The sequence below is a fragment of the Silurus aristotelis genome, assembly GCF_946808225.1.
Source record: "Silurus aristotelis genome assembly, chromosome: 13".
NCBI classification, from domain to species: domain Eukaryota; kingdom Metazoa; phylum Chordata; class Actinopteri; order Siluriformes; family Siluridae; genus Silurus; species Silurus aristotelis.
In genome coordinates this window covers 10263261-10283101 of record NC_139586.1, presented here as the reverse complement: position 1 = coordinate 10283101, position 19841 = coordinate 10263261, and the positions used below count along the sequence as shown (strand labels likewise).

General features: G+C 34.5%; 1 protein-coding gene across 1 annotated transcript in view; it reads left to right on the top strand.

The window, feature by feature from the left end:
• The first annotated feature begins 6113 nt into the window (after positions 1-6113).
• adgrl2a (adhesion G protein-coupled receptor L2a) overlaps positions 6114-19841 on the top strand; it is a 119090-nt gene continuing 105362 nt past the window's right edge. The window contains exon 1 of the mRNA XM_083558380.1: positions 6114-6229. The gene's annotated coding sequence lies outside the window, so the exon portion shown is untranslated. The remainder of the gene's footprint in view (positions 6230-19841) is intronic.

The window sequence follows — 19841 nt, the reverse complement described above, 5'->3', positions numbered from 1 at the left end:
AACTGAAAAATGCTTATTCATGCGATTATCTAATCACAGCATCAGCACGGTGCATAAATCCAGCAGAAACCAAGTCAAGAGCCAGAGTTAATGTTCGTATCAAAGACCAGAATGAACTCTGAAACCATGGTGTGGGTAAAAGTTGTAGTGAAGCTGGTGTGAATATTTTAGAAACGTAGTGGAAATTTTCTGGGGATTCTTTTTCCTTCATAGCATTTTGTGTAAACTTATCCCAAGAGCAAAAAACATTGTATGGCTGTTATGTGGGTTAAAACACCTTGTTAAGGTGAGAGGTCAGAGGAGATAAATTGGTTTGAACTGACAGGAAGGGGACAGTAATTCAAAAAACAACTCTCTAAAACCATGGTGAGCAAAAAAGAATTTCAGGAGACTAAATCTTGAGGTCGATGGGTGACAATATCAAGACGTCCACATCTGTCAAAGAACATAAAGATTTTGAGCAGTTGATGCTGGAACATTATTTATTTATTTATTTATTTATTTATTTATTTATTTATTTATTTATTTATTTATTTGTTTGTTTGTTTGTTTGTTTGTTTGTTTGTTTGTTTGTTTGTTTGTTTATATTTATATATATTTTTTATTTTTTTGAATTTTCATTGTTTTGTATTTGCCGAATTGTAGCATTGTAGTTGTTTAATTGCATCATGAAACAATTCATTTAAGTGTTTACGTGTAATCGAGCATATTCAAATACAGCATTAGGTTCATTAGTGTCAATGTGGATAATAACATTTGGCCAATTTATTGAAGCCATTGAGATCTTTTTCTCTATTCCTAAACCTTCCACTCACTTTTCCTTTTTTTTTTTTCTTCATTTAAATTGCCAAGCTATTGAGGTTTGGGATTAAACCCATTTACTTGAAGGTACCAGTCAAAAGAGATGAATAATTGTAGCAATTCAATAATATAAAAGGTTAGATGATGTTTGAATTTCGTTTCCAGCGCTGTAACAATTTTTATTTAATAGCTGCTACACCGAATGGACTTCTGGCACTCATGGCTCTATAGTGGAAAATCCAAAATACATATAAACTAGACCAAAATTTTATTTTAATCATTTTATTCTATTTTCTGTTACTGATAGTCAAAAAAGCATTTCACTGCATGTTGTGCTGTGTTTGGCTTCATCAGTTGTGATCAATAACATTTTCATTTGAAAAAATGTGGAAACTACATACGTAAAGAATTTTTACTTTTTCTTAAGACAGTTTTTTAAATGTTTACTCTTTTTTTTTTTTTATTTTACTTTTTTTTTTTTTTTTGAGCTTCAGCTGTAGAACAGGTTAAACACCTACAGCTTTATTACACACATAGTGTACATACACCCTACAGTAAAGGCTTCCTGCAAACCGGATTAACTGAATCTGGACTGAACAAGAGAAAGACTGGACAGTATAAATCAGCATCGCACTGATGACCAAGCTTTGGTAGTGCACTAAAATGAGGCTGCCTTGGTCCATGGCTTTGAATTATTAATTTTGCTTCACAGTAGGAATGTTTGTTAAACAGTGGGGTCTTCAGCAGTTCACTTCTTCTGCACCACTGCTGCTGCACCCTAGGGAGGCAAAGAGTGTACCCTTTAGTAAGCCCATAAGATGGGCCTGTCTGGTTCAGAACACACTGGTTACAAATTGAAAAGCTCAACTAGAAAGAGAGAGAGAGAGAGAGAGAGAGAGGGAGAGAGAGAGAGAAATATTGGAGAAGCACCTCTTTTTGAAATATAGTGCGTTTTTTTTTTTTTATATATATTTTAACATACATTGGATATCTGAGCTAAAACAATGAATTCATGAATATATTTAACAAAAAAAGAGAATATATTTTGGGAAAATTTTTCTAATATTTAAAAACTTATGTTTTTTTCTATATATTTCCTTCTTAAAAAATTCCAACCGGTAATTATTACAACTGAAAATTTTTTTGTTTTTTTTAAAGAAATAAGCAAGCAAACAAACATATAAACAAATAAACACATAATTGTAGTATTTGTTTGTTTTCATTTCAGTGGCCCGCGGTTTTGTAACCTCAAATGCTACTTTTATTCATTGAGGCCTTTTACAGCATTGTCCATTTCTCCGATTTTAATATTTGAAATCCAAATTTATTGCCTCATACACTTCGAATCCAAAATTTTACATATGCCAAGAGAAAGAATTTGGAAATAATTTTTTTGTGTCATACTGCTGTCCTGTGGTTGTCTAGCTTTTTTTTTTTTTAAACCTAAATATATATTTTTTGACTGAAACAGGTAAAAAAAAAATTTAAATGAGTCAACATTTCAGTCCTGTTTCTTATTTCTTTGGGTCTTTCTCTACATCTCAGTGTGCCTTCTTTAATCATGCATCGAGGAATAAAAATCTAGCAGGGTAGACACGGCTTGGCGTCTCCCCACTGGAGGCGTGTGACAGTGACTTTGATCTCACGGCGAACGCCGGGCCGAGGCTGCAGGAAAAAAATTATCAACGAGGGCAAGGGGGAAAAGAAAACATTGCCCCAGCCAATTATCAAGAGTTATGTTTTATTCAGGACCCGAGCCGGGGTGCCCATGAATCTCCTGTAGGTTTTGTGGTTGAAGAAAAAGAAAAGAAAAAGAAAGAAGAAATAAAAAAAATGGTCGCTTTTATACCACTGAGCGATTTCATTTGTATTGAGGTTTCATCAATTGGAGGTTTCTCTGTTTTCTGCATAAGGATCGGCTTTTCTTTGATATTATGAGCTTTATATAATGATCGTCATAGTTCAGGAAGAGGGTTAATTTTTTTCAGTGACTAGATTGATGATTTTCTCCTCATAGATTAACTGAATAGTAGAATAACAGCTTATTTTGGTGCACAAATATCCAAAATCAGTCAACGTCAACAGAATACACCAATCCCACTAGTATTTTGCATGGTGAATTGAGTAACAACAGGTTGAACAGACAATCCCAACACATCAGGCAAAGCTGGCTCAGTCACCGGGCCTGAAATAAAAACCCCGGCTTTAAAGAAACGAAAAGAAAAGAAAATAGCTGACTCCGGAAACCTGACTGGATAAACCATTGGAGTGGGTAAATCCAGAATATTTCTGTTTTGTACGTATGTATGTGTGTGTGTGTGTGTGTGTGTGTGTGTGTGTGTGTGTGTGTGTGTGTGTGTGTGTGTGTGTAAAACATCTCAAGCCGAGACGTCCCAAACATATCTTACAACATCTTATGCATGCCACCACCATAACACTGCTCATCAGTTAACACGGACGATTATATTCCTCTGAATAAGCAGCTTTCTTATGTGCTCAGCTAGCTGTGTAACCTGATTGTGATAATGAGAACATATTTCAACGGCAGGGAGTTCACTGCAAACGAACACGTTTGTTTTTTTTTCCTCGTGAGAAAGGCCGGCTGTCAATCGAAAGCAGCTTCATGGCAACATGTCTTCAGGGTGGTGAAGACGGAAGCACGAGTTTAAAGTTTTTCTCTGTGTCTCTTGAGAGGTTTATTATTGCAGTCTAGAGAATCGAACACGCAAGCTGCATTCTTACAGCTGCCACGCCTCTCAGATGCGAGGCAGAGCAGCAGGCGCGTGAATCTTCTGTTGCAGACACATGTACGTATATTCCTATCCGCATAGTAGTTTTATTAGGCGAAGGAATGCGGATGAATTTAACATAGTGTTAGTAGAATACTGCTGGCATTATTATATTATACATTTATGAACCCACCACATTTTTTTTTTTATTAATTGCCTAATAAATATTTATAGATTTATATATATTAGACAGGGCACTGATTTGATACCCAGGATTAGGATCACTTTGACTGATAAATAAATAAATAAATAAATAAATAAATAAATAAATAAATAAATAAATAAATAAATAAAAGTAAAAAACAAAAACCAGTATCCAACACTGGAACTAGATTTCATAAAGAAATATATTTTGGGGTACTTCAAAAAAATTATAATAATAAATAAAATTATATATATATATATATATATATATATATATATATATATATATATATATATATATATATATATATATATATATATATATATATATATATATATATATATAAAAATAAAAATAATAATTATTTTGGTTGTGATTGGTTTTATTAGATTTATATTTAAAATAGGTTAATTGTATTTACAGTAAGTTAGTTTTTTGTAAAGGATTTCATTTTGAAATGTCAAAAAAAAGGTTAAAAAAAAAAAAAGAATAGTATTTAGGGTTTCCATATCTGAGGATTGGAATTGTGGCATCGCTCATTTGTATTACATTATTAAATTATTATTAGTAGTAGTATTAATAATAATAATAATAATAATAATAATAATAATAATAATAATAATAATAATAATAATAATAATAATAATAATTTAACACACATACACATATTTTTTCTTTTATTATTATTTTTTTCTTTCTTTCTTTTTCCCCCAGCCCTCTGCAGTTCAGCTCCTGTGAAAAGCTGACACATCACACCTCTGGCATGAAGGGGGTGCTGCGACTCCTCTGTTCTCCTCTACCGTTTTTTTTGTTCTCCCTCACGTTTACTTTATTCAGTAGTAATAATAAAAAAAAAATGTAACGTAGCTACTACGAAACAAAAATAATAAATGCAAATGACTATCAAGACATCACACATGACTAATTTATCAAAGTAGTGCAGGGGCACTTTTTGGCTGCCCCTCACTACTGTTTTATTTCTGCAGTCAATGTTTTATAAAGTCACATGCTTTTATTACAACCCGCTTTCTGCTCTCTCTCTCTCTCTCTCTCTCTCTCTCTCTCTCTCTCTCTCTCTCTCTCTCGTTTCCATTTTTGGAAAAAAAAAAAAAAAAGATTGGTGTAATGTCATTAATGTTATGAATTAAAAAGAAATTGGATTCATTTGGTTGAAGTGGATCATAAAAAAATGACATTCACTAGAATAGCTTTGTACATCTGAATACATATTTTACATATAATCTTTTGTGCATGTGTGAAGGAATTAATTTCGGGGCTATTTGGAAATTCCTGTGCGATGAAAAGGGGAAAGAATATCCACCCCAAAAAATGATTAATGTGCTGTTGGGGTACACAGAAGATTGAGCGATCCTGTCATCGCACCATATGGTACCAATTTATTCCAGCAAACCAAAAGGCCAGTTCGCTTCACAGACTCCTGTGGCTCTGTTTCGCCTCATTCTCATGCCATGTTCTCACAGTAACTGTGATTATACCATGGTACTGGACACTAATGCAAAACTGAAAAAAGTCACATGTCTGAAAAAACTTTTTTTTTCTTTTCTTGCTTGTGTGTGCACTTGATGTGTGTGTGTATGTGTGTGTGTGTGTGTGTGTGTGTGTGTGTGTGTGTGTGTGTGTGTGTGTGTTTAGCCAACTGATTATCATTTGTCAGAAGGAAGACATTATTCAAGAAGGCAGTGAGGTCTGAGGCGAATATTTCTAAGACCGGGTCATAAATCCAATTAAAAAAGATGTGTGTGTGTGCAAGATCAATAGTTGAAAACAGGTCATAAAACTCACTTTACTCATTAATTTCTTTACTTTGTACAAAATTCATGTACATTACGTTGAAGAGTTTTGTTTCATACAAAAAAATTTAAGTACGTATAAATTTTATATTTTATATAATATGTATATAAATATATATATATATATATATATATATATATATATATATATATATATATATATATATATATATATATATATATATATATATATATATATATATATATATATTATGCATTATAGACATATAAAAATAAATAAAAGAAAAAAATGTAATAAAATTATACACACATGTCATTTTATAAAAAAAATGTATTTAATTTTTTTTATATGTCTATAATGCATACACAGGTGTCAAGACTCAGCATCCCTTTACTTCTTCTCCAAAACATGAAGCATTTGGTTTCCCATTTCCTTACCGTTTAGTCAAAAGAAATTCTCTGGGATCACTTCCTGGATCATGTTGGGACAGGAACACTAAGTAACATTTTCCACACAACGTGTCCTTAGTATCATAAGGTTCTATCTCTCACATTCATCCTTAATGTACTGTTGAAGCTCAAGGCGTCAAGGTCAATCCAATGCTTTGTGAGTGCTCATCATTTTTCAAACTGCATAACAAGGCAGTGTGAGGATACGCTGTGTGTTGAGCTCGGCTAAAGTGCCGTAATGAGGTCCTGGTTGACATGTTTCACTCTTCATGGTAAGTATAAAAAAGATTTTTGATTGTATTTCTTTCTTTCTTTATTTGTTTATTAGTATCCTGAATATGTTGCTGAATGAATGTTGATTAATTTTAAGGACATCTCATTCATTGCTATCTTTTGTACTTTTCTATAGCATGAAGTGGAATAACTAATAACACGTGTTACATGTCTGTAAGTCTTTATAACATTAATTATAGTACTTACTTAGAACAATATTGTACATACATATTTATTTATTTATTTTCTTTCTTTTTTTTTCTAATAGTTAAATAGCTATATATAAATTGCTATAAATGGCTTCATATTTGTACATTATATTTGTACAGTCAAGGATAGAATGCTTAATATTCCTAGATGGTCAAACTAATTTTAGATCTGTACATATAAATTAATAAATTAATAAATTTTTACGTTCTACTTTAAGAGCTAATTTGCTATAGTGATGATGAATGCATAATGAATAGTGTATACTATTGTAGCTAACATTTTAGCTAGTTAGTCTCTGCTAACAATTATTTCCTGAAGACTACGATAGATTAGCCAAATATAACTGTTTCATTACAATACAATAACTTTAGCTTCTATTTTGACTTAACTTTCCTTTTTTCCATTTGTCTTTACTTGACATCATGGATTGGAACATGGTTACATTGACTAAATGATGAAACTGTCCAATCTAAAATCATTTACTTTTCTATGAGAAGCTCAATCAACTCAAACTTTTCAAATCTTCACTTTTGCAGATTTATATTTAGGGTATTGATATATTTAAAAAAGGAAATCTGACTCTTGCAAAAAAAAATGTATATTTATTAAATCAACCACACACAAAAAAAAATGTGACAGTGATGTACAGTAAATAATTCAGTTATGTAAAATTCATATTCAAATACTTTTGCCAGCTTTCAAGCTCCGAAGGAAACTTCATAGTCTTCAAAGAAAGTGTTATTAAAAGTTGCTCTGAGCTTTTCTAGAAATTGGGACGTATAAAAAATCCGTTAGCAATAAATGTGCGTCTAGCATCGAGTTAAACACATCGTTAGAGTTTGTAGCGTAGCTTTAATACTGACATTCATGGAGACGCCCTGGAGAGAAACCGCGGCACTCCGAAAGCAATCTGTTAATGTTGTAATATTGCTGTTTCTGGTTGTTTCACTGCCTAAAGGGGTTTAGAAAAAAAATTAAATGGCAAAAAAAAAAATCCAGAATACGGAAAAGCAGTGCGAGTATGTATCTCTTGGCATGTCGAATTAAGCTGAAAGGTATAATTCACCATGTCTTGAGGTTTTATCATTTAGCCCAGTTTCTAGAGTCTTTTCGGAGAAATATAGATTTAGAAAAAGGGACACTGAGGTTCATCGCTCACCTTTTAGGATGAAACACGCTTGTTGAGCTTCATGGGTGTTTTACAGCAGCCATTTTTTTTTTCCCACGGATTGTCAAAACGTCGTACGTTTTGGCTCATTATACAAATACCACATATTTATTTGGTAACCTCTCTATCTGTATAAATGCCTGATCGGTCTGCCAAAGATGTCGTAAATGCTTTGATACGGTCCAACTAAAAATGAAACATAAATATGTCGGTAGTGCTAATTTAATTCTATATGGTAATCAAATGGATTATTTTAAAAACAGAAAGTTTTCTTCGCTCATTGCCAAAGTTGTATTAGTTGCCTTCAGTCAAGCTTGGCTGCTTTGATTATTTTGTTAAATTTGTGGAAAACTTAAAAAAAAACAAAAAAACTAACCAAACACACAAAACCCCCCCAATCAACCTAATTAGGTTGCTCAAGCGAACAAAGATGGCAGATTGCAGATTCCTTTCTTGCCGTTTTTCCAGTCAGAGGTCTCTTTAAAATTCACTTACGTCCTGTACTCAATGGATATTTGTTAAAAATAAAGATAGGTATTTAAGGAAAAGTACAGATTAATAGATTTCCCAACACCATTTTCCAGATTGTTAATTTTCTTGCCCCTGCAGGCTAGTATGAGTATGGAGGATAAACCTTTTTATGGGCTAGACTCAATTGGTTTTCATTATCGTAGATGTGACTTTGGTTTAAATGTTTTTTTTTTTTCCTTAATCCAAGGCCAATCCTTATTTGCTTACTCCCTCTCTCACTCTCACTCTCTCTCTCTCTCTCTCTCTCTCTCTCTCTCTCTCTCTCTCTCTCTCTCTCTCTCTCTCTCTCTCTCTCTCTCTCTCTCACGTGCTGTCTTGGTTGCTAGGGAGAGAAAAGTAGTCTGCTCATATTGAATAGCTTGAATCTCCTTTCTTAGCTAAGTCATTCTGACACTCATTGTCATCGGATTGCAATATACAGTATCTCGCTTTTCCTGCCATTTAGCACTGGCTTGGTTCCCGCTTCATCCGGGGTTTTTTTTGTTGTTGTGTTTTTTATCTTTTCCTTTTGCAAAGTGAAGAAGTGAAGGACTGCTCTGAAGCACTGAATCACGTGCTCGGGTCCAAACGTCTATGTTTTCTATCGTCGGTGTTTTCTCAGTTCTGTTCTTAAAGGAAAACTTTGCCTGTCGTCTGACCAGTCGGCTGGAATAAACATTTCAATTCCGACGCAATCATCCGCACCCCTAATAATTACAGGCGTGCATCTCGCAGACTCGCCGGCTAATGAGTGTGTTCATTGGTGTCATCATGTGCTCTGCAAACACAAAAACAGGAAATAATATCGGGAGCGGAATGGCGCTTAATGACTCGATAATTCTGCCTTCGCAACGGGGGCGTGTTCTTATCTACTTTGCATAGCAAGAAAAAAAAAATTGACAGACACGTGTGGCGCCTGTCACCCTCAGGGACGCGTTTGTGTCATGCAGGTTCTGCGTAAACCCATTTCGATACATTATTGGACAGCCAATGCCTGGTTAAAGAAATAGCTAGCCATTTACTATAAAATAAACTAGTGTATAGTGAATGGATTTATATAGAGCTGATCCAAAATCTGTATTACTGCAGGGCATTAAAAGCTTGTGAGGCAAAATGAAAAATGCATCAGAGTTCAGATTATCTCTAATTATTGGATTTCACAACTGGAAAAAACAGCACTAGCATTAACAACATGGTCTTAAGAAAATGCTCAGTGACTCATTCAGCCATGCTGTGCACTTCCCTGTTACACTTGCAGATTACATGTTAATCGACTGCGTGAATGCAGTTAAAAAAAAAAAAAACCCATGATACAAACATTATATTGGGTTTTTCTCGCCTCCATTTGTACTGTTATTTGCATCTCGCCGGCTCAAACGGAGCAATTCCAGAAATGTGTGGACATATTATTTCAACACAGCTGCTGATGTATTTCTGTCCAAGCTTCTAGGAGAATTTGTGCTAAGTAACGGATAAATCAGCCATGGAGTTACAACAGCAGAGTTGGTTGAATTCCAATAACAACATGTCCTGAAGTGTTTTATTCCTTTTACACCACAACATTTTCCCGGTAATAGTTATGTATAATGAAGAGACCGTATTTTATATATACAGTATTTCTTTCTCTTAGTTTCTGTTTGAAATATATATACATATATATTTTTTAAATAGATTACAATGGACCAGACTTCTCTAGTTTGTTCAATGTATTACTAATTCATTTATAACATTATTAATCCATCAAACTAACCATTTCCACATGGTCACATCATGTTTCTACGTTCCTTCCCCTTAATCGTTTTGTGAAAAACAAAAGAATGTTGAAATCTTTTTCCCCAGAGCCTGTTTCTTTTTTTTTGACTGCTCAGCTCTTCTGCTTTTGAAAAAATTACCTCAGAAATGTGCAGCAATCTCAAGATATATGAATAAGTGACAGAATACTGACTTGTTTGTATGGTGAACAGAGGCCAAGTGAAGAAAAAATCGCTCCTATTCACATTTAACAAATATTAAACTCACAATTCCTCCATGGTGATGTGAAAGACTTATCACAAGTTGTTATGTGGGAAAACACTGTATATTTAACATATTTCACAAAACTGAATATTAATTACTACTACTACTAATAATAACCTCCTGGTTTTAAAGCAATGTTTTAGTGTAGGAATCCATTCTCTTAATACAAACTAAAGTATTAAATGCATAAGACAAAACAGCTTGTCATTTTACTGGACAACCTTGGAGCCCTTTTTACTGAATTTAAAAGAGTTAGGGATTTATTTGTGACCATTTACGAAGCACTGACACTGGAAACTCCTTACACAAGTGCTTTATAATCATTTGTTCACAGAAAACTTTACCATGCCAAATATTATTTGCATGCTTTGCAACTGGAACTACTAGCCAATCTGTACTTTAATAGATGAACAATTCAACAAATAGCATTTTAGGGAATGACGTATATTGTAAGGGGAATTATATAAAAAATGAAAATTGGTTGGGTGAAAAAACAATGCGCAGCTATAGTGGCTATAACAAATGTTCTGTATTCTATCTGTGTACAGATGAGGGTATGCATTGTTTCCTGTCTTTCATATAATTACGTGCTGTGGAAAGTGGCAGGGTTTGGAATACCTTGCTTGTCAATTGCATCTTGCTGACTCATGCTGCAACAACAACAGCACAGAAAGCATGCTGTGTGTTTGATCGGACATTGTACAGAAAGCAAACATCAAATATTGACATTCATGTCGCCCTTTTCTACACCAAATATCGACAATTACCGCTGTTACGCATCATATCTCTGCAAGAGAAGTGGTCTCATTTATACAGTAGATTAATTGTAATATACTGTATATATTGCTGTATTGTTAGATACGTCAGGTCTCAGGAGACATGGTTTAATTATCGGAGAATTGGACAACTCAATAAACGAGACAAAATTAGCTTACAATCCATTAAAAAATTTTAATACTGAAAAGCAATAAGGTTGTTAAATATGCAGATGACACGTCAAATGAATCCTTTCATGCATACATTACGAAACGTATCCAGATTTTTGCGATGCTTTTATTAGTCATAACATTGCATGTGAATTAAAATTCACAACATAACACTCATGCAAATTCAAATGAAATGACATGTTTTTCTGAACAACAAATGAACAAACCAACAAAAGAAACACTTAAAGGAAAAAAGCCAGCATCAAAGAACTTCACAGTAGTAATCTGGTATTAGCGAAAAAGCACTTGCAATATTACGTCTAAAATATAATTTTTACTCTGAATTTTAATTATGAAATTATTATGAATATATTATATAAACTTTAAAATAATGCATTATATATTATAATTATAATATATGAATATAATATAATACATATTATTAGATATTATTAGATATATTATTATATTATACTATATGTGTTTTTGTTATTATTTGATGTCTAAAATTATGGAAAAAATATTGTTTACGTAAATACACCGACTGCACTGTTTAGGTCTGACGTTATAGGGTGTATTCTTTAAAATAAAATAACAAAAAAAAAAAAATCTAGAAAATAAGAGTATTACTCTTCTTGTTGAAAGTTTACACAGAAATGCTTGCCCCATGCTGCATCTGTCACCAAGTTGGATTGAGAAAAATGGAAGAAGGGTGTTCATCTCTGTAGACTCCATCCATTCATTGTTTTCACTTGTGCTTTCCCAAGATGGTAGCCACTATGCTTCTTTCCCCAACATATTGCTCCATCATGCTCAATGATCGTAGCTATCCGTCTTCAAATTCCGTGTAAGTTTGAAAGGTCAAGGTTCCCCCAAAAGCAAAGTTTCCCAAAAGTACCATAAAGTTTCGATGGTTGTAACTGTAGAGAGAGTTCTCAAAGTGATCCCATTTATTCATCATCTTTGTACTGAGATGCTTTCAGAAAACTTGTTCAGGCTGCAATTATTTATCATCATTTTATTTACTATCATTTAGTCTCAAATATTTTTATAAGAATACCAATAAAAGCATTTAAATTCACATAGTCATTCTTTTTTTATTTTTTTTAAGATGAAATAGACATAAGATCTTTGTAGAGTTTGTAAACTTACCAAAAATTGTAATATATAGAGCTATAATATAGAATCTTCGTTATATGAATTATAGAATGATTATAATTAGACTCTTTTCCATAGAATCAATAATCAAATTAGTTTATTCATATATGTATTGTAGTTAATATTAAGACTCAATGAATGGTATGTGATCATATCTTGACTAAAAAATATATATATATTTGTGGACAATTGACCATAAGATTGGAATGTGCTATTGGTTTGTCACATATGACTGGAAAACTCTTGTGTCCCAGTATTTTGTCCATATAATCAAGATGTGAATTTGTATGACATTCAACTAAACCACTTATGCTTGTTTAAATGTTTTAAATGTATAGATTCTTTAAAGAAATCACAGCTGAGTGTTGCAAAGTTATAAAGATTTAATTGGATACGAGAGTATACAATGTGAGAAATTGTTCATTGCACATTGGATGCTAATTTAATTATAAGTGTTGTGCTGCAATGCTTTTGGGAAACTCAACCCATATAGGTTATAATATAATATAGAACGAGAGCACAAGTTTGACCCAAATGGCATTATAATTATTTACTGTAAATTACAGTACATAGCTATGAATAAAACTGAACCCCCTGGGTCGTTCATTGTATTATTTAACTAATAAACCCATGCTTCTAACTAGTACTATGAATTTCTGATAGATACAATTCTGCTACAGAGAATACATACATTTTACCAACCTAATAAGTGCTCTCTACATTGATCACTGACGCAAAGGTTTAGATAATCCAACCAAAACCAATATATGATGTCAGAATGGCAAAGGCTAAATGTAATCATTATTAAAAAGCACACTGGGAGCTATGATAGATTATATTTTGCTGCCTATAGACAGCAATGAAAAGGTTCTAAAAGATTACAAGCAATAAGATTTAAATAGTGATCCAATTAAGATTTTTTTTTCAAACAGTTTTTGTTTGGTTGGATCAACTTCATTTCATAAGAATTAGATTCAAGTTTGTAAGAATAATGTTGTAGAAAAAGAGATGAGCACATGCAACCCTAATATATAAACAAATATAAATGATTTGGAATGAAATTTATTTGCTTTGACACAATACAAATAGGAGGTACACTCGAAAATCCTAAAACAATTTTCACAGGATATGTTGTTGAGACTCATGTATGCATTAAGAGCGAGATCCGGATGCATCCAAAAAGTCACAACCTTTTTTTTAGGACAAATCTGTTAATGTGATAAATGAATAACTAGAGTGATGGAGCTGAGGTTGAGGAACTATCAGAGACAGACGTCGCATAGCAGTGAAATGAAAGTACTGTTTTTTCAAAAAAATTTACATTTCCAGTTTAGGCCACAGTCATTTTGGGTTTAAATTTAAATATTTATAAAATAAATATATATGGATATTTATATATATATATATGGAAGTTGCAAATACAGACACAGACTGTGTTGCATTGTGTTAAAATGCTGATTCTTACCCAAACCCGACTCAATTGTTATGAATTTAAAAGTTTCAAATCTTGCTCTGTAAAACAGTGGATCCATTTTTCGATCTTACAAACTAAAAAGTAAGAGAGCGAGAGAGAGAGAGAGAGAGAGAGAGAGAGAGAGAGAGAGAGAGAGAGAGAGAGAGAGAGAGAGAGAGAGAGAGAGGGAAATAAAAGAATGAGATAGGCATGCTGTTCATTCATATTCACACTATTAACACACTGGCACCTGAGCATGGTCCCCATTCCCTCAGTGTTGTGGATGCAGCCGGTGACAGCGGGAGCTGAAGGGGGGTCAGTTGACAAGATGTCACAGCAAGCCTCTGATCATTGGGTTGTAATTAGTGCCTTGTTGCTCTCAGATGTGTCTCTAGCCGAGCAGCGGCGGAGAAAGAAAAAAGAAGAGTGGTACGGCTATGACGGCAGACCCTGGCCCCATTCCAGAGCTTCTGAAATCGCTTCCTTTTTCTCATCTCCTTCCCCTCATGTCACATGATTGGTGAAGCAAAAATGGCAGAATTGCTTGTGGATTCACTCCCAGAATAAGACAGGACACTTCTTTAGAGTGTTAGAGTTCAGTCTCTTATCTCTGGGCTGGACTCACTGGGCATTTGGACATGTGAAGTCCTTTTTTTTTCATGACTGTAGCTGGTGCGTCTATGTCACAGTCATTCCTGAAGCCTGGAATTACAGAGATATCTAGCGCTCTCTGATTTACAGAACAGCTGTAAAATTTTTTGGGGGAGGGGCTGGAAAAAAAGGCCTCACTTGTATATGGTGAATTTTGGATAAAATACATACGATTATTTTTCTTACTGTCAAGCTGAAATATAAACAATAAAAAATAACCATAAACCATAGTATGCATTTAATCAATGGATTGTCTTTTTTTATTTTATTTTATAGCATTTTATTCTGAAACAGTCACATTATTAGCAGTAAAAAGAACAATACAGACTCATCTGACTCTTTACCACAGGCATACAATTACTATATGCATTTACCTTCTCATAGATATCTTATAATTCACCAATCACATTTGTTTATCAAATAAACAAGCTTAAAACATAAACTAAATGATTAAATGATATTGAATTGTCCCGAACTCTTTAGCTTACAGCATTACAAGTTATGCATGTTTGTATGTACATGTTAAATAAATGTACGTTCCTGTGCATTTGGTATTTCCTCATGAAATGCAATGCAGTTTATTATCAGGATTACCATCTTATTTTACAAGTCATTTTCCACTAGTGAAGAAGACAAGAAAAAAAACAAAAAACAATTAAGCCTATTTAATAAATTAATAGGGTGGGAATTTTCCGGCAATTTCTCTTTGTCACAAAACACCACCATGCATTGTGTTCTTTATCACATAAGTGCCTGAGACAAATAAACACTAAATACGGCATGGGTCTGCTCCGAAATGAATGTGAAGTCTCTGTAGAGTGTGTTAAATTGCTTTCACCCTCTTAGCTGACCCGCTGAATAGACAGTTAAATTAAGTACACTGACGACTCGTGCCGTCCTTTTTTATTCAAAATAATTGGATATTCTAATAAGCCATAGAGAATTTATTAAATCCACAGTAGACCTTAGCTGTACTTTATAACATATCGTGAGTGTACTTAACCCTACTTTAAAATAGCTCTGTATTTATATACATTTTATTTTAACCTTTCAAAAGGAAAAAAAAAACATCAATACGAATGAAACTAAACAAATAATTAAAAGCTAACGCATAAAATCCCAAGACTGGGTTTCTCCTGTTGTTTTAATGGCTCTGTTGCTCTTTTTTTTTGCCACTCGGTTGACACAGCTTACTTTAGGGACGCTGCTTGCAGGAAGTACTTCGCTGGAGTTTTTTTCAATCAAGTGTTTAGGCCACAGTGCTGGGAACTGGGGAGGCCCCAACCTCGCTCAAGAATATTACCGACTCACCCAACCTGCATCTTCACAGTTATTGCTTCCCAAACTTGCTGCTCTGCAATGGAATGCCTGAAAATAATATTAGAACTGCTGGACGTCTCCCTGTTGTGCGAACTAACTGATTGCTCTGTTGTCCTGTAACAGTATGGTCCTGCTTGCTCTGTAGCACAATGTTGTATTACCGTTCTCTCTGGAATCTCTCTGGAGTGGGTTTATGACATAGATTAAGCATAGGATCGCCATCGATGGTGACGTCGAGTTCACATTCTACACCCACCCTCACAAATATTTCTCTGCTGGCCTTCAGACCTCTAGCCGACAAAATATCCTTAGTGCTGCTATCATAATCACTCATGCATAAAGACTTCCTTGTGAGGTCATTAGACCCGTTTTTCTTCTTTACTTTCTTCACGGTTTGTTTCCGAACTGGTATAATTCCATCCTGTGAGAGCTACCAAGAGGAGACAGCGGGTGCTAACAAATGTAAACTTTGAAATGAACACATGCTGCATCATTTGGTACCGTTAAGATACTCTTTTACATGCGTGAGCTTACCTGACTAGGAAGAAAGGATGCCCACTCCTCCTACCAACTTTGTTCCTTGCAATACATCCCTAATGGATGACTGTGGCTGGAATGGAGATTAAACTTGCAATTTCCAAATGTAAGGATGAATGATTGACTGTTGCACCATTTGGGAGACAGTAGTTCTTCGTGTTTTCTTTTTTTTTTTTACTTTCCAAAGATTTCCTACGCATACCTGAAGAAACTCTGTGTTGAGTTGGTACATGGTCCAGCTTCATCAAATTCCTTAAAAAGCTCAGGATAAGGAACTAATGACAATTTAATTTTTATGTGATTTAGTGATTGGTTCATCTCTATAAATAAGACCAGATTTGAACTCAGAGCAGAGGAGACATCTCTTTTGAACCTGAAGTGGAGAATAAATATGTACTTCTTTATCATTAACCATTTAATAATTTTATCTTTGAATTTATTTTAAAAATCTATGAATAAACAGTCTACAATAATCTGTCAGAAGTCTTGCATTTCTACTAATTGCCTTCAAATACATCATTTACATAAATGCATGTAATTGACTCCTGCCTTTTGGATCAATTCTGCCAAACATATCTTGTTAGTATCAGTATCTGGACCATGAATCAGTCCATGAACCCTTCTCTAGGATCAACTTTAAAAGCCCCAAAATTGTAACCTTTTGTAAAGGGATGCAAGCAGGTTATTGTTGCCGGTATGGTGTGTTCTGGTTTGACTGTCTTTACTGAAACAGTTGTCTCGTTCTGGTTCCACCTACTTATGTTTGAGATGATGTCACATTTCACTCAAGACCACCATTAGTCATTGCTAGTCTGGCCATCATTATACTATGATATAATAGTTGCACAATGAACATGGAGAAACATGTCAATTGAAAAACCCTTTCCCAGCTTGGTGAGCTGATTTATTTGGATCAAAGTAACTTATCATTTGTCATGCGCTGTAGACTATTTCTATCCTAATTTAATTTCGATCCATACGCTACTATCCTGTTATTGCCCACATCTCACCTGCATACACATTTATACACTTTTCCTCCAACTTAGAGATCTACATTATAGGTGGGGAATAATTTTGTCTGGCTACTTTCAAGAGTATTCTATTCTATTCGGATTTTTCTATATAACCAATTTGCTGAGAGATCAGCTTTGGTTTTGATCTCTTATCTCCTCACCATAAAAAAACAGTTTCTACTCATGTTAATATAAAAATACTTTCAATGTTCCGAAATGAGTTGCAAGCTTAATATGCCCTGCTAAATGAGCTCATACCTCGTTTACAGCAGTGGTCGGGTAGTCTAACTCCACACAGCAGATTATGATTAAGAGAAAGACGTAACGTTGTGCGCCCCTAATGACAGGTTAGAGATTGAGGAAAATGACTTGGAAGATCGGGGATCAATTCTGTTAATCGGCCACAACATCAGCCTCATCTCATTAGGCTACATTCGGTTCCTGGCAGTGATGCTCTTACTGTAGTTGGACTCAAAAACACTAGCCGTGTATGTGGTCTGAGCTCTCAGTACCCTCTACCCTCCTGGCAGACCTTTCCACAGACCTTTCGCCATGTATGTGGGTAGCAGTGCCAATCCTTCCTCTTCTGCCAGGTGCAGGCACAGTTTGGTCCCAGTCCAACCTCAGAGAAAACCATATTTCCCACTACAGTACACCCCATCCCTTAGGATAAGAACACATCTGTGTGTGCCCTTCTTTTCCAAATCCCAGTACCCATTTTTTTTTTTGCTGCACAGAAATGTCATTTTCAAACACTAACGCACCCTCGGAGCGTTGGAGACCCACAGATTTTTTTTCTTTTGCCTTGCAGAAATCCAAATTAAGCTGCTGCTGTTTTGTAATATGAACCTAATATATATTTTATTTTCTCGGGAAATTTCTTGCTGCTTCATAGTCAATTAAATTGTAAGAAATCCTCCATTATTTCAACAGTTTCAATACTCATAATGCAAGTCACCGTCGTACATTTATATCAGTTGCCTTTCATTCGTGCAGGCCGTAGTAAAATGAGACTAGTCAGGTCTTAATGTAACCAACAAAAGCCGGATACAAAATCCATACAAACTCAATTAGGAATCAATTTGAGTTTGTGTCAGACAGTCTGGTGCCAACAGAAAGGGTTTTCTATCAGCTTATGCGCTAGGAAGAAAGAAAAAAAAAGAACGCAAACGCTTTTCATTTAAATATTTCACATGCTTTTGCTTTAGAGTATCTTGGGTGATGCTCTTTTGTTGTTTTGCCTGCATGCTGTCTTGTTATTTCGCCTCATGGGTCAATCAACTTTTAGTGTTCGAAACACCATTAAAGTGCAAGGAGAATATATTGTACCTGTATATGAAGTGAGAAATGCTGAAATACTGAGAAGGAAAAAAAAAAAAAAAAAAACTAGAAGTACTGTTTACGAAGGGGCCATGTAAACAGAGCAATGCTGGTAGGAGGTGCTGGATATGTGTACTGGAGAAACAAGTAAGTGTAGGGTTTGCAACACAGCATTGATACATATGTCTTGTATGAGAAAAAAGAGTCCCATGCAAGCTGCCTGATGCCAGAGTGAATAAAAAACAGAAAATATCTCTTTTACTTTAGAAAACATAATTTTTCTGTGACTTCTCATATTTATGCAGAAAATCTTGTCTGTCGCTTTTTTAGCCTCAGATATTATTGGAAGAATGACATTGGGTGTTTTTTTACTTTTTGGTTTGCTTGAAAGCATAGTGCACCACTCTCGGGTGCTTTGATTGCCTGATCTTTCGAAAAAAAAAAAAAAATACAAAAAATACAAAAAAAAAGCAACTCTTCTCATATTTTCCAGCCACAGTGCCCCCACCCACCCAACACACCCCCATTTGCTCTTTTGCAAAATACGCCTGGCTTTTATTGTGCTCTCTCTTCTGCTTTGCTTGTTATAAAAGCAAAGCTAATTGTCTGAGTGTCTACAACAATCATCCGCCGAGAACGAGGTTCCATCGCCAAGCCTGCCTGAGGATGCCTTCGAGAAGAACGACGATGGCTGGGAAAAAGAACACGAGGACTAGAAAGAAAATGGAAGACAAGTTAACAAAAAAGAAATCATATGTGGCCTTAATAATCAGCGCATTCTAGAGGTTTGCGTGTGCTTGAGTGTGAAGGATGTTAGAAAGATTTCACGTATTCTCTTTAGTTAAACATTATTTGTAAAACGTGCCATGCTCTTCTACATTCTGTCGATGCACGCGTGACAGATCGGTTGCAATATCCAAGTCTTGTAATAACAATATTTAATTAATGAACGCCAACAGTCAAGCAATTGTGTATTCGTTCACAGCTAAGCGTTCAGGCGTGCATCCTCTAGAGCTAATTGTGCCCTGAAGAATACCAAGCGAATCCATTTGACACAATCTCAAGTTTTGGCGTCTTGAAAGTTTTTGAAACCAGAAAGTCCATTTCTATAAATTACCTATAAATATATTGTTTTTCTTTTAGCTCTGTACAAAGGGGTTTCATTTATTTATTAAATTCTTAGAGGTGCTTCTTCCAGAAATTTCCACCACAAAATAGGCCACACTGACTTGCTTTTTGAATTATTGGACTTTGAAGGAAACCCATTCAATCCAAGGGTCCAGTCAAACAGATTTACTCAATAATAAATATAACTGGAATTGTGGAGGG